Source organism: Malaya genurostris, chromosome 3, assembly GCF_030247185.1.
Source record: "Malaya genurostris strain Urasoe2022 chromosome 3, Malgen_1.1, whole genome shotgun sequence".
NCBI classification, from domain to species: Eukaryota; Metazoa; Arthropoda; class Insecta; order Diptera; family Culicidae; genus Malaya; species Malaya genurostris.
Genome location: NC_080572.1, coordinates 302,593,661 through 302,606,638, shown reverse-complemented (window position 1 = coordinate 302,606,638; position 12,978 = coordinate 302,593,661). Strand labels below are relative to the sequence as shown.

Below are 12,978 nucleotides of genomic sequence, written 5' to 3'. Positions count from 1 at the left end.
TTTTGCCCGTTTTGCGTACACAGATAAAAATATTTTGTGAATTTACATCTATTTTCATGCACATATTTGGAGCAGGTAATTAAACATAAAATTACTTTACAATTCTGTACGTTTCAATACAATTTAATCGCAAAATAAGCGTTAATTGAAAGATACAGTTATATTCATTGAAAATTCAATGCAATTCAATTTAGTTTTGCATCGATGAAGGTTTTCAATCAAAATTTCGATTCAACCCATGTCTATTCCATGTTACTATTGATTTACATCTCGTGTAAATTTCATTATTTCTTTCTGTGTACTCTAAACAGCAACGAAAGAGTTACGCTGTAGTGGAATCGCCATTCAACATTGCTTTGCCACCTCAATCTGGCAGAGCAGGGTACAATATTCCATTATGTGTATAAACAACACACCTCCGATCAACTTCGTCAGCAACAGACAGCACACCACCATCAACGCACCACTTGAACGCCTCATCGCGGAGTCAGTGGCAGTTTCGCCAGTGCTTGGGCAACACGTGCATCAGTTTTTGTGCGCCGAAAGCGCGAATCACGCTAATTCAAGTAACAAAAAAGAATCCAAGTGAGCCGTGCGAATTGTTGTTTTATGTCACTGCATTGTGATTTAGGAAGACGGATGCCGTCTGTCAGGTCGTATCACAAACCAGAGCTGGGGAAGTTGAAGGGGTGAAAAATTTTACGACTACCTGTGGATCGACAGGGGCGAGACATTACCGGGCGTCGTCAGGTCAGGTCAGATTGTTAACGTCCAATCAGCAGTGACCCGTGGTGTGGCGTGGCGTGGCATGGTTTTACGCGACAGGAATATATAAAAACAACTTGTTTTATGCTAATCGAGTCGAAGCGCTGATGAATGGACCTGCATCGGTAGCTGTGCAGTGTAATTGTGCAATTTTTTGCAATAAGTGCATTGAAAAGATGAAAAAGTTAATAGTGGCAGCGTGTTCTATAGTAATAACGGGCTAATTATCGGTGCAATCTGGTGCTTAAGTTTCAAGTAGCAAAGTAAGCAGAACGGAAAAAGTGTCCGAGGAGTCAGAAGAGCGACTAAACATTCAGAATTACATAAAGCGAAAAGTCCATTGCGTGATTTGGCAAGTGAACCAAGTTTCGTATATTCGGTCGAAAGTGTGTTGGTGCCATCCAAGCAACCGGTATCTTCGTTTGATTTCGGAGGTGATGTGGAGTCTGGACGCCAATCGGTAGCAACTCAGTAGGCGAGACCGGTCTGGAACCGTTTCAGTTCAACAAACAGCACTACTATTTCAGAAGAGGTAATTTCAATCGCCTATTCCGCGGATACGTTGCAGTTGCTAGTCCTTGATAACAGCTGGTTACGATCCGACCTAGATTACACCACCTGAACAACCGGACGGTCGGGGGCAGAGCAAACAGCAGACGCAGATACATGCGCTTTCTATGACGCATCACGCGTTCATTGGCTACTGAGCTGCTACGCTGTAGAGCGCAACATGAGAATGACCTTGGAGCGGCTTCGACGGCTCCAATATATGTGTAATGGAAACGGTTTGCGAGGGGTGTTTTCAAAATGCGATTGCTTTGTTTTGAAACGTTGGAAGTGAAAAGTTTGGGATATGTCCGAATGTGGAGGCTGTGAGATAGTAAACTGCGACTGAGTATTCCAAATGCATACAAGATTTTGCAGCTGAAAATGTTATTATTTGTGATTTATAAGCTTTTATTATCAATTTATTGCTTTACAGTCAGATTGTGAAGTGAGATTACGCTCGTGATCGATTCATGATTTTACACGTCATTAAGGGTTAAAAAAAGCTATGGACTCCTATCTACGGTTGCTACCTGCACTGGCTTCGCCCGGCAGGGTCGGGCGTAGAAGAAGTTGCCGGACTTACAAAAATTTTGACGGACCGCAGGGTCTGATAACTTCTGAAGATTCATATGACTAAACTTTAAATGACTTTTTTTTATTACGAATTTAATTGGTTGTTTTGGGCATCTTTATTCCTGATACTTTCGGACACGGAATTCGGAAATCGGTGCAGCCGAAGTCAGTGAAATTTGCCTAATGGATGGTTAACCATTTCATTAAATTCGAAATTTTTGAAAATCAGTTAAGCCATCTTAGAGAAATCATAGTGCGCTCCACGTAAAATTTTTGAGTACCTTCCGGAATCGAATAAATTTATGTGAAATGTTTACACTTTGTATCTCCTGAACCGGAAGTCGGATCTGATTAAAAAACAAAGCAGTTTCTATGGGACCTTAAGACCTTTCATTTGAACATTAGAAGGATGAAATCTGTTCAGTCATTTACCTTGCTCCGAAACCACACAATTAAATAACGCGAAACAAATGACTGTAACAAAATAGCAACATACAGAATTTTGATGTCGATTATTTAATTTCGGATTTTTCTGTTTCAGTGAAAGAAACTATCGAAATGCTGTACGGTATTAATTTCTGGCTTTCGAAAGGGCCAAATTGTGGAGTTCTTTAAGGAGTGTATCGAAAATAAGCTATCCACATACATTTGTATTTGTGATGGTTTTTTATGCTCAGATCACAGCATGCTGTGCGTTTGGCTGTCCGCTTCCGTTTTTAATTTGTTTGTGCGGTTGAAATTCGGCGTTTTCAAAATGTCGCGTATTGAAAAGGAAGTGCAAATTAAGGTTCTGGACACATAGCTAAGTGAGAAGGGTATCACTATACGAAAATTGATGAAGCGGTTTGGAATTCATCATGCCAGTGTTAAAATCATCATTAATAAGTTTAGGAAACACTATTCTTTGGATGAGCTACCAGGAAGACACAGAAAACCCGGTTCTTCCAACCCGAAACTGAACCAGAAAATGGTATCTCTAATCACGAAGAACAAATCAATGTCAATACGTGATTTAGCCAAAAAAGCAGGAACGAGTGTCGGAATGACCCAGCGTATCAAAAGGGCAAAATCACCTGAAGACCTACAAGAAGCAGAAAATCTCGAAACAAAGTGTAAAACTGAAGAAGCGAGCAGCAACAAGGGCCCGGAAATTGTATTCGCATCTTTTGCAGTGTCCGGATGCATGCGTTTTGATGGACGATGAGACTTATGTAAAGGATGACTCAAAAACCCTTTCAGGTCCATAATACTTTGCGTACAGGTCGATTCAAGTAGAGAAATTCGATCGAAAGGTTCTGGTATGGCAAGCAATATGTTCCTGTGGTTTGAAGTCAACAATTTTTTACAGTACCGGAACTATAAATGCAGAAATCTATCGATCTGAGTATCTCCAGGAGAGATTGTTGCCTTTTTTTAAGAAGCATAGTACACCTCCACTGTTTTGGCCGGATTTAGCGTCAGCTGACTATGCCAAAACCACTCTCAATTGGCTTGCGGAAAAGGGTATACATTTAGTTGAGAAAAATATTAATTCATCAAATTGCCCTCAGCTTCGACCCATCGAACGTTACTGGCAATCTTCAAGAGGGTAAGGCAGGAGTTCAAAAAAAAATTTGGGCTCAAGCGCCCTGTCCGGAACTTGAAGAGCGTTCAAACAAAAGTTCGAAAATTCGTGAAAGAATAACTTAAATTTATTCCTGTTTTCATTATGCTCAAGTTTAACCTTGTACAATAAAGGATCAATTATTAGTTTGAATAAAATATCGTTTTTTATCATAATTCTAAAGAACAATTTGTGGATAGCTTGTTTTTGATACACTCCTTACAATATTAAATACTGTTTATAGCATTTTTTTTGAACGCGAAGCAGTCAAATTCTGGCTTTATTCGCACTCGTTTAGTGCAAAGTTTGCGCTGTAAAAAGCGTACAAAGCTAATCAAATTATTCTAGATTGGCATTAAACTGATGGTTTTTATCTCCGATTTGCAGAGAAGCAATCTTTATAGTTCTTTGGATAACTGTTTGATTTTGAGATCTTTGGAAATATACTAATAGTTCTAAACTATCGATACTAAGTTTTTCGAAATCCAGTTCCAGACCTGAATGACCCGGTTAAAAGGTCCTTAATAATAAAAAAAAGTTTCGGAATTCAGTTCCAGAATGCAGGCTCTGAATTTTGGAACTAAATTCTGAAACAGTATTTCGAAACTAATTTCTCAACCAGAAATTAAATACAGAATTCTGGTGGAACGAATTCAGTTTTTTTTTCTAGAATCGGAATTCAGTTTTCGATCAAGACCAGTATTCAGCAGCTGAATACGATTTGCGTTCAAATGAGAGCACGACCTGAGCGTTTGAGGTTTTATACCACGCAAAAGGTCTGCTCTCATTGCTGGCGAGTGTTCCTCCCGACGTCCGAAGTCCAAGTGAGAGCTCCAGGTTCCCAGTGAATCTACTCTTCGAATTCTACACGGACTCTAGGACTCTGGTCCTGTCTGGAGCACCGAAAGTGGTGAAGAAAAACTCCAAACATAGAACTCACTATAATTTCTCTACGATGGTTGAACCGATTTTCACAAATCTTGATTTGAATTGAAGCTCATATTATCTTAAAAGCTACTGTAAAATTTCATCCGGATCCGACTTCCGGTTCCGCAGTTACAGAGCGATGAGTGTTAAAGTTTTCAAATCGTCATATAGAATGACAATATGTACAACACCGAAAGAAGAAGAAGAAGAAGAAGACACAAAACGAACGATGCTTGTTTTGTTCTATTTCGTACACGCTATGAAGAAACGGTTACGGATGTCTGCTACTGGTGTGAGATATTGGTAAAAGACGGTGCTACGGTTGATAAAAATTTCAGCTATTCTACGATAACTGCGACTGAAAGAATAAACGAAAGTCATTGAATTCAAATTTATTTAAAAAACTGTTTTAATCCACCTAGTGATGTAATGATGCCTTTCTCGTATTTAATACTGTGGTATTCTATTTAAAATGTTTCTCTTCGATTTTTGAAAGAAGCCAAAGGATTGTTTGTGCATTAACTAGTATAACATAGAGAATGAAACAGTTCTCTGGTTAGGCCATCCATTAGAAAACGAAGTGGGTTTACTATCATATGTACATACGGCACCGGAACCCGAGAGCCGGTATAATCGAAGTCGGTCACCAACTAACATGACGTACCAACTCTACTAGTTTTTATTCCAATTTTGAAGATTTTATACGATTTTGCCATCGTACTCTAAACGACAATTTAAATTTTTGTTGTATCGGAAAATATGCAGTAATTTTTTGTAGGGCCATAAGACCTTTCATTTGACCCTAAGATTGGGAATAACGGGTTTGAGTCCACTTTAGAAATTTTTTTACGGCTTTTGTTTTGTCGGTTTAAGTGACGATGTACAATATAGAACACACTTTATCCTATAACTCCGGAACTGGAAGTCGGATTCAAATGAAATTCAGGAATTTCGAAATTGGTCAAACCATCGCTGAGAAAAGTGAGGGAGATCCAGTTTGGAATATATGACCACTATTTCCGCTACTTCCGGAACCGGAGGTAACCAGGATAGCCGGAATCGGTTCGTTTAGTTGCCTACAGATGATGGCTATCAATTTGTGTAGTTTTGAGACCGGCTTAGAATTTTTTTGCGTTTTTGTTTCGCCTGTTCAAATGGCGTAAATCCAATTTGTAACACATTTTACCCTATAGTTCCGGAACCGGAAGTCGGATCCGGATGAAATTTGGGTGTTTTATTTGAGCCTATGAACTTTTTTATTCGAACTCAAGATTGTAAAAATCGATCACGCCATCTCTGAGAAAAGTGTGGAAGTAGTTTGAAATAGGTTTTTTTCACTAATCACATCAAAATACAATTCAGGAACTTTGTACAAGACAATTGCATTTTTCATTTGAATCTAAGTTTGTGAGAATCGGTTCAGCCGTCTCTGAGAAAAGTGAGTGCAAAACATGTTACATAAATACATACATGAAGACTGTTTCAGAAAGTATGTACGTACTTTGATTTCGCTGTAAATAATTCACAAGTGTTAGATATTCAAATTTTAATCGATATACTGATAATATTAGACTACAACAACAGAATATTATTCTCAACATTTGCTACTTAGCCATAGTAGATTAGCTGGCGCACCTTCTTGGGAACGTTCCTCATTAAATTCCGTGCAGGCTTCTTGGCGACAAGTTTTGACACTTTTTTACAATCTTTTTCGAACTGTTGAATGGTTTCGGCTGCCTTCGTTAATGCTCAAAATTCCTCAATTGGTCGAAGTTGTGGGCAATTTGGTGGATTTATGTCTGAAATTTTTGGTAGTATACCATTCTACCGTTGATTTCGAGTAGTGGCAGGAAGCAAGATCTGGCCAGAAGACAACAGGATCCTTGTGGCATCGAATCATGGGTAAAAGTCGTTTTTGTAAACATTCCTTGATGTATATTTCGCTGTTTATTGAAGTAGTGGTGGTGAAGAGTTTCGAAATCTTACCGCAGCTTCAAATTGCTTGCCAGACCATAGCTTTCTTACCATTTTTTTCGATTTCAATCGATGTCTCGGACTGGTTTAACACTAGCCCTTCTCGCACCGTATAATACTGTGGTCCCGGCAAGGATTTGTTATCGAGTTTCACGTAGGTTTCGTCGTCCATGATTACCTAGATTCAAATGCATTATGCAGTTCAAATTTCCAGCAAGAATCGTATTATACAGCTTTCGAACCCTCGACCTGATCGATGCTTCTTGTTTCGGACTACGTTTTGGTTGTTTCTGCTTCTTATAGGTTCGAAGATTCAAACGTTCTTTAGCACGAAGAACATTTGACTTCGAAGTGCCTACTTTTTTGGCCACCTCCCGAACTGAAACCTTCATCTTTTGCTCGAACGCCTTCAGTCTACGTTTATCCAACTGAGGGTTAGCAGGACTTTTTTTTCGACCCGTTTTCGGTTTATCCTCAAAGGTGTTATCCTTACCGAACTTCCTGATTGCATTCCGCACGGCTTTTTCACTTACTCCTTCCATTTTTGCTATCTTTCTCAGTGATAGTCCGCGTTCTGTGCACCATTTGTACACAATTTTTCGACGTTGTTCTGCTGAAAGTCCACGCATTTCGAAACAAACTGATGAAAACGAATAACCAACTGCATAAGTGGTTAGAGAAGAGTGTAAACAACAGGACGCAGCAATAAAAAATGACAGATTCTGAACCATTGCGAAATGGCAGCGGTTTTTGATTGCGTCCATACTTTCTAGGACAGTCTTTTCACACACACACACATACACACATATAGACATTTTGCGTACTCGACGTACTGAGTCGAATGGTATATGACACTCGGCCCTCCGGGCCTCGGTTCAAAAGTTGGTTTTTACAGTGATTGCATAACCTTTCTATATGAGAAAGGCAAAAATATGCAATTTTCACTGGCGGTAGTGAAGTAATTCCGTTCCAGTTCCAGTTTCGGAAGAATTGGAAATGGTGATTAGAAACTTGCTTTCCTTCAAGATGACCAAATTTATTTTCACAAACTTATAAGTTCAAAGAAAAAGTCTTACAGTTTCGTACGGAAACATGAAACAGTTTCATTTCTAAATTTCTTGTGGATACTACTTCCAGTTCCGCAACTAAAGAAGGAACAGAATTTGTAAAGCTTGTTAGATTAGGTCCGAACAAACTATTTTTATTCAATGAACAGTTGTGTTAGCGAATTCCACAGTAATATTTATGATGTTAAGAATATGAGTAAGCAATATGAGAAAGGCGTCATTACACTACTAGGTGGATTAAAAAAGGTTTTTATAGATGGGAACAGAAAAAACAGTGATTTCATACTGATTTTATTTTTAGCCGAAATACAAAAAATAATTTTATTTCACGAGATTATTGAAACACGAGAATCCGCCAATCTGCCAAAAAAACCATTGAATTGATAACGCTAACTAGAGAATCATACTAGTAGATGATTCAGGGGGAGCTGCGATTTTCCGTTTCGTCTTCCGACTCGAACAGATCGGAAATCAAACATAACCGTTCCAATCGTAGTTGTGCTCTACAGTCCTCGTCACACACACACGCATGGTAAAAAGTAAACAGACGAACAAAGATGGCTTGACTTAGGTGCCTGCGAGTGCCTACGACGCAATACTCTTTATGTGACACGCTTCGCTTGAATAGATACGAGATACTCTCGCAATCAGAACTGGACCGATGTGCGCTGGACGGAGGGGGGGGATGCTTTGATGGGGGTCTGAATTGCGGGATCATTTACTCAGTAGGTTATCTTCCTAGTGATAATACGGAAGTGGTGTGATTTTTTTTTCGAGAAGGTTACGAAGTTAGCTAAAAATATACTCAAATACGTGTTGATATTACTGGTGCCATTTCTTGGGAAAAGGTTTGAAAGAAAGGATTAGATAAGGCTTTCCGCGGGAACAGGAACAGATTTCGACACAATTGTAATCCGTTTGAGGAGAGCAAAATTTAAATCTTTCGGTAGTTAATATTATGCTAGTACTTGAGCAACTGAAATTTCGTCAGAAGTTTGCAAAATGTCACATAACTCCCCTCAGCGTCTTCGGCCAGTAAACCAATGCATATTCAATTATCAACCCGGACGACGGTCAATGTCTGCCTTACTTACCCAATGAAAAATGCAAATTTTGCTAACTCGAACATTGCATGTCCTCTGTTTGCACATTTTCCGGCCGGCCAGGTTCAGCCACTCTATCTTTCTCTTTCTCTCGTTCGCACCACGATGAGGTGACCGCGTGGCAGACGCCGCCACGTTCTCGATGACGTTCTAGTGATGCAGCTGACCGACCGACGTTTATTTCGGTAAATGCAGAATAATTACTAGGAATTACTAGAAAACCGCCAAATCGGCTTTCATTCGATGCAGTCCTACAGTGTCACTGACGGAGGTGACCGGGTTTAGGTTTAAACATTTAGGAATTAGTTTTCAAGGGTGATTTATATTCGTTTCCTGCGCCTAATTTTCCGAATTAATGAGAACGGAGATGTTTTGAAATTTCTGGTCTTTCTGCCGTCATTGCAAGCGGTGCTGTACATTAAACCGAAGTAGTAGTTATTTAAATGGTCTAATTTAAATGCTCATTCTCGATCAGATGCTCAAAACAAAAGTGTAACACAATTATTTAAACATTTGTTATTTATATCAAAATACTAGCTGACCCGTCGAACTTCGTCTCATTCAAAAAAATGTTTTGTTCGAGTTTATGTTTTCGGACAGCAGAATTGTCAAACTGATTACTTAACCTACAATAGTTGTACAGCTTTTAGGCAGCGAGAAAGTTTTCCCAGAACTTGTTCTGTGCGTTCAGGTTGCCAGAAAGTACCACGCGTACTTTAGAGTTCTAATAAAGTGGATATTTTTAGGTACTGTGGAACTTTTGATTGCTTAGAGAGACGACGCTTAAATTTAATGTATTTATCTTGCCAATTTGAACATTCTTCACAGAATATGAAATAAAAAATGGCAGTCTCGATTTATTATGGTATGGAACATTGATATCTAATTGCCACTTATTGTGTGCGCTTAGTCTAATTTAAATCATTAGAAGGCAAAATGCAAGGAAAATCTCCTACCTCGGCGCTTAGATCTATTGAAAAATTTTCTGATTGGCTAAACTTACGCTCACAATGACCAGTATTATTCATCTGACTCCATTGCACACAATTCATCAACTGGTAAATGATATCAGAACTTCTTCTCCTGCCGACAGCGGTTTTTTTTTTTTTTTTTTTTCATAAATACGTTTATTTCATAGGCAATATACATAAGTTTTTCTTCGCCGTGGCATCTACAATACATAGTACTTTAAACCTAATACATTTCGAATATCCTATTAGTATGTTGGTATTCATTAGTTAATCTAAACACTGTTTTTATCAAGCGAGTTGCTATTATAAATTACATTAAATGAAATACATTTATTTTGTACATGATCTTATAACTATTTCAGGTTTGTTTGTATCAGTTCATCACTTTTATTTAATATAAGATAGCTGGCTATTGGTTGAGCTCATGGAAGAGAAAACAATCTAACATAAAATAAAATTTAAATTGGAACTCCAATGGACTTAATGAAATAATAAAGAAGTTTCATGTAAGGAACGTCACGACAAGCAAGAATGTCGCGAACTGGGACATTGGATAGTCTACCTTGGGTACGCAAGGAATTTATTAGTTGAGATCTGACATCACGATACTCCACGCATGTCCAAACAACATGGTCAATATCGCGGTAACCTTCGCCACAAGCACAATGATTAGTCTCGGAAAGTCCAATTCGAAGGAGATGTGCATCTAACGTGTAGTGATTGGACATGAGTCTGGACATCACACGAATGAAATCTCTACTCACATCCAGTCCCCTGAACCATGCCTTTGTCGATATTTTAGGAATAATTGAGTGCATCCACCGACCCAGATCATCTTTATCCCAAGAAGCTTGCCAGCTGGCAAGTGTTCTTTGGCGAGACGCGCTATAGAATTCATTGAAAGCAATTGGTCTCTCATAAATTTCACCCTCAATAGCACCACGTTTGGCTAAAATATCGGCTCTTTCATTGCCTGGAATGGAGCAATGAGCCGGAACCCAAACTATTGTGATTTGATAATTATTATTCAATATGACGTTCAGGCACTGTTTTATTTTGCCCAAGAAAAAAGGTTCATTTTTGCCAGCAGCCTTTGAGCGAATGGCTTCAATTGCACTCAGACTATCTGTGAAAAGAAAATAATGGTTTGGAGATAATGTGACGATTATACTCAAACTATAATGAACTGCTGCTAACTCTGCTATATAAACAGATGCAGGTTCTTGAAGCCTAAAGGAGACCGAAACATTATTGTTGAACATACCAAACCCTGTCGCTTCTTCAATTCGCGATCCGTCCGTGTAAAACATTTTCTCAGAGTCGATATGCCTGAACTTACTTGTAAATATTTTTGGGATTTCCAACGAGCGTAGGTGTTCCGGAATTCCACGCACTTCGCGCTGCATGGATGTGTCGAAAAATAAAGTTGAGTCAGGGACATTTAGGAGGCTGACACGGATAGGAATATATCTTGAAGGGTTGATTTCCTGTGACATATGGTTAAAATATACAGTCATGAATCTTGTTTGAGATTGAAGCTCAACTAGCCTTTCGAAGTTATTAATAACTAGGGGATTCAGTACCTCGCATCTTATTAGCAGTCGCGACGAAAGCTCCCAAAAACGATCCTTCAATGGAAGAACTCCCGCCAGAACTTCAAGACTCATTGTATGTGTCGAATGCATGCAGCCTAAAGCAATTCGCAAACAACGATATTGAATTCGCTCTAATTTGATAATATGAGAGTTTGCAGCGGAACGAAAGCAAACGCATCCATATTCCATCACTGAAAGTATCGTTGTCTGATACAATTTTATTAGATCTTCCGGATGAGCACCCCACCAAGATCCGGTTATTGTTCGAAGAAAATTTACTCTTTGTTGGCATTTTGTTATCAGAAACCTAATGTGTCCTCCCCACGTGCATTTGGAATCAAACCACACCCCGAGGTATTTGAAAGTCAAAACCTGTTGGATCATTCTTCCCATCATATGGAGCTGAAGCTGCGCGGGATCATGCTTTCTTGAAAAGACGACTAACTCTGTTTTCTCCGCAGAGAATTCGATACCAAGATGAACAGCCCAATCGGACAAGTTATCTAAGGTATCTTGCAATGGTTTATGCAGATCAATAGCTTTGGGTCCAGTAACTGAAACTACGCCATCATCTGCCAATTGTCTTAGTGTACATGGGGATACTAGACAGCTGTCAATGTCATTCACGTAAAAATTATAGAGGAGCGGACTGAGGCAAGAGCCTTGCGGTAGACCCATGTAGCTAATTCTGAATGTTACCAAATCGCCATGTGAAAAATGCATGCGTTTCTCTGACAAAAGGTTGTGCAAATAATTATTTATAACCGCTGGGAGTCCATGTTGGTGAAGCTTGTCTGAAAGAACATCAATGGAAACTGAATCAAATGCTCCTTTAATGTCTAAAAATACAGATGCCATTTGTTGCTTTTGAGCGAAGGCAATTTGGATGTCAGACGAAAGTAATGCAAGGCAATCATTCGTCCCTTTATTTCTACGGAAGCCAAACTGAGTATCTGACAACAAACCGTTCGTCTCGACCCAAGTGTCGAGACGTCGTAGAATAATTTTTTCGAACAATTTTCTGATGCAGGACAACATCGCGATGGGTCTATATGAGTTGTGATTGGAAGCTGGTTTCCCCGGCTTTTGAATGGCGATAACTTTCACTTGCCTCCAGTCAGGTGGAACAATATTTTGCTCAAGAAGCTTGTTGAACAATTCCAACAAACGTCTTTTTGCGAGGTCGGGCAGATTCTTCACCAAGTTGAATTTAATTCTGTCCAACCCAGGAGCGTTATTGTTACAAGACATGAGTGCTATGGAAAATTCCATCATAGAAAAGGGGCTATCAATGGAACCATTATTTGAAAAAGATTCCCTAATAATGCTATGCGTAGGAACAGAATCTGGACAAACTTTCCTCGCAAAATCAAATATCCATCGGTTCGAGTATTCCTCACTCTCATTTCCTACGTTACGATTCCTCATTCGTCTGGCCGTATTCCAAAGAGTGCTCATTGAGGTTTCTCTTGACAAACCTTCGACAAAATGTCTCCAATAGCTACATTTCTTGGCCCGAAGTATGCTCTTGTACTTGGTTTCTAAAGTCAAGAATTTTTCAAAATTCTGAGGAGTTCCTCCTCCTCGTTTTAAAAACGTCTTGAAGGCATTTTGTTTCGCGTGCTTAGCATCTGAGCACTCTTTGTCCCACCAAGGGTTTGGAGGCCTTCTGTTAGACGATGGACCAAGAAATCGTTTGGTTTGGGCTTGTTCTGCGGCCTCCAGAATCGAACAAACGAGGAAGTCATATTCTTCAAGTGGGGGGAGCTCTTCCATTGAAGTTAAGGCACTTGAAATATTACTTTGGTATTTAATCCAGTCAATATTTTTTGTCAAATCATATGGAATATT

General features: G+C 39.2%; 1 protein-coding gene across 2 annotated transcripts in view; it reads left to right on the top strand.

The window, feature by feature from the left end:
• The first annotated feature begins 436 nt into the window (after positions 1 to 436).
• LOC131435290 (uncharacterized) overlaps positions 437 to 12,978 on the top strand; it is a 32,051-nt gene continuing 19,509 nt past the window's right edge. For both annotated transcript variants that reach the window (XM_058602992.1, XM_058602991.1), the window contains exon 1: positions 437 to 1,297. The gene's annotated coding sequence lies outside the window, so the exon portion shown is untranslated. The remainder of the gene's footprint in view (positions 1,298 to 12,978) is intronic.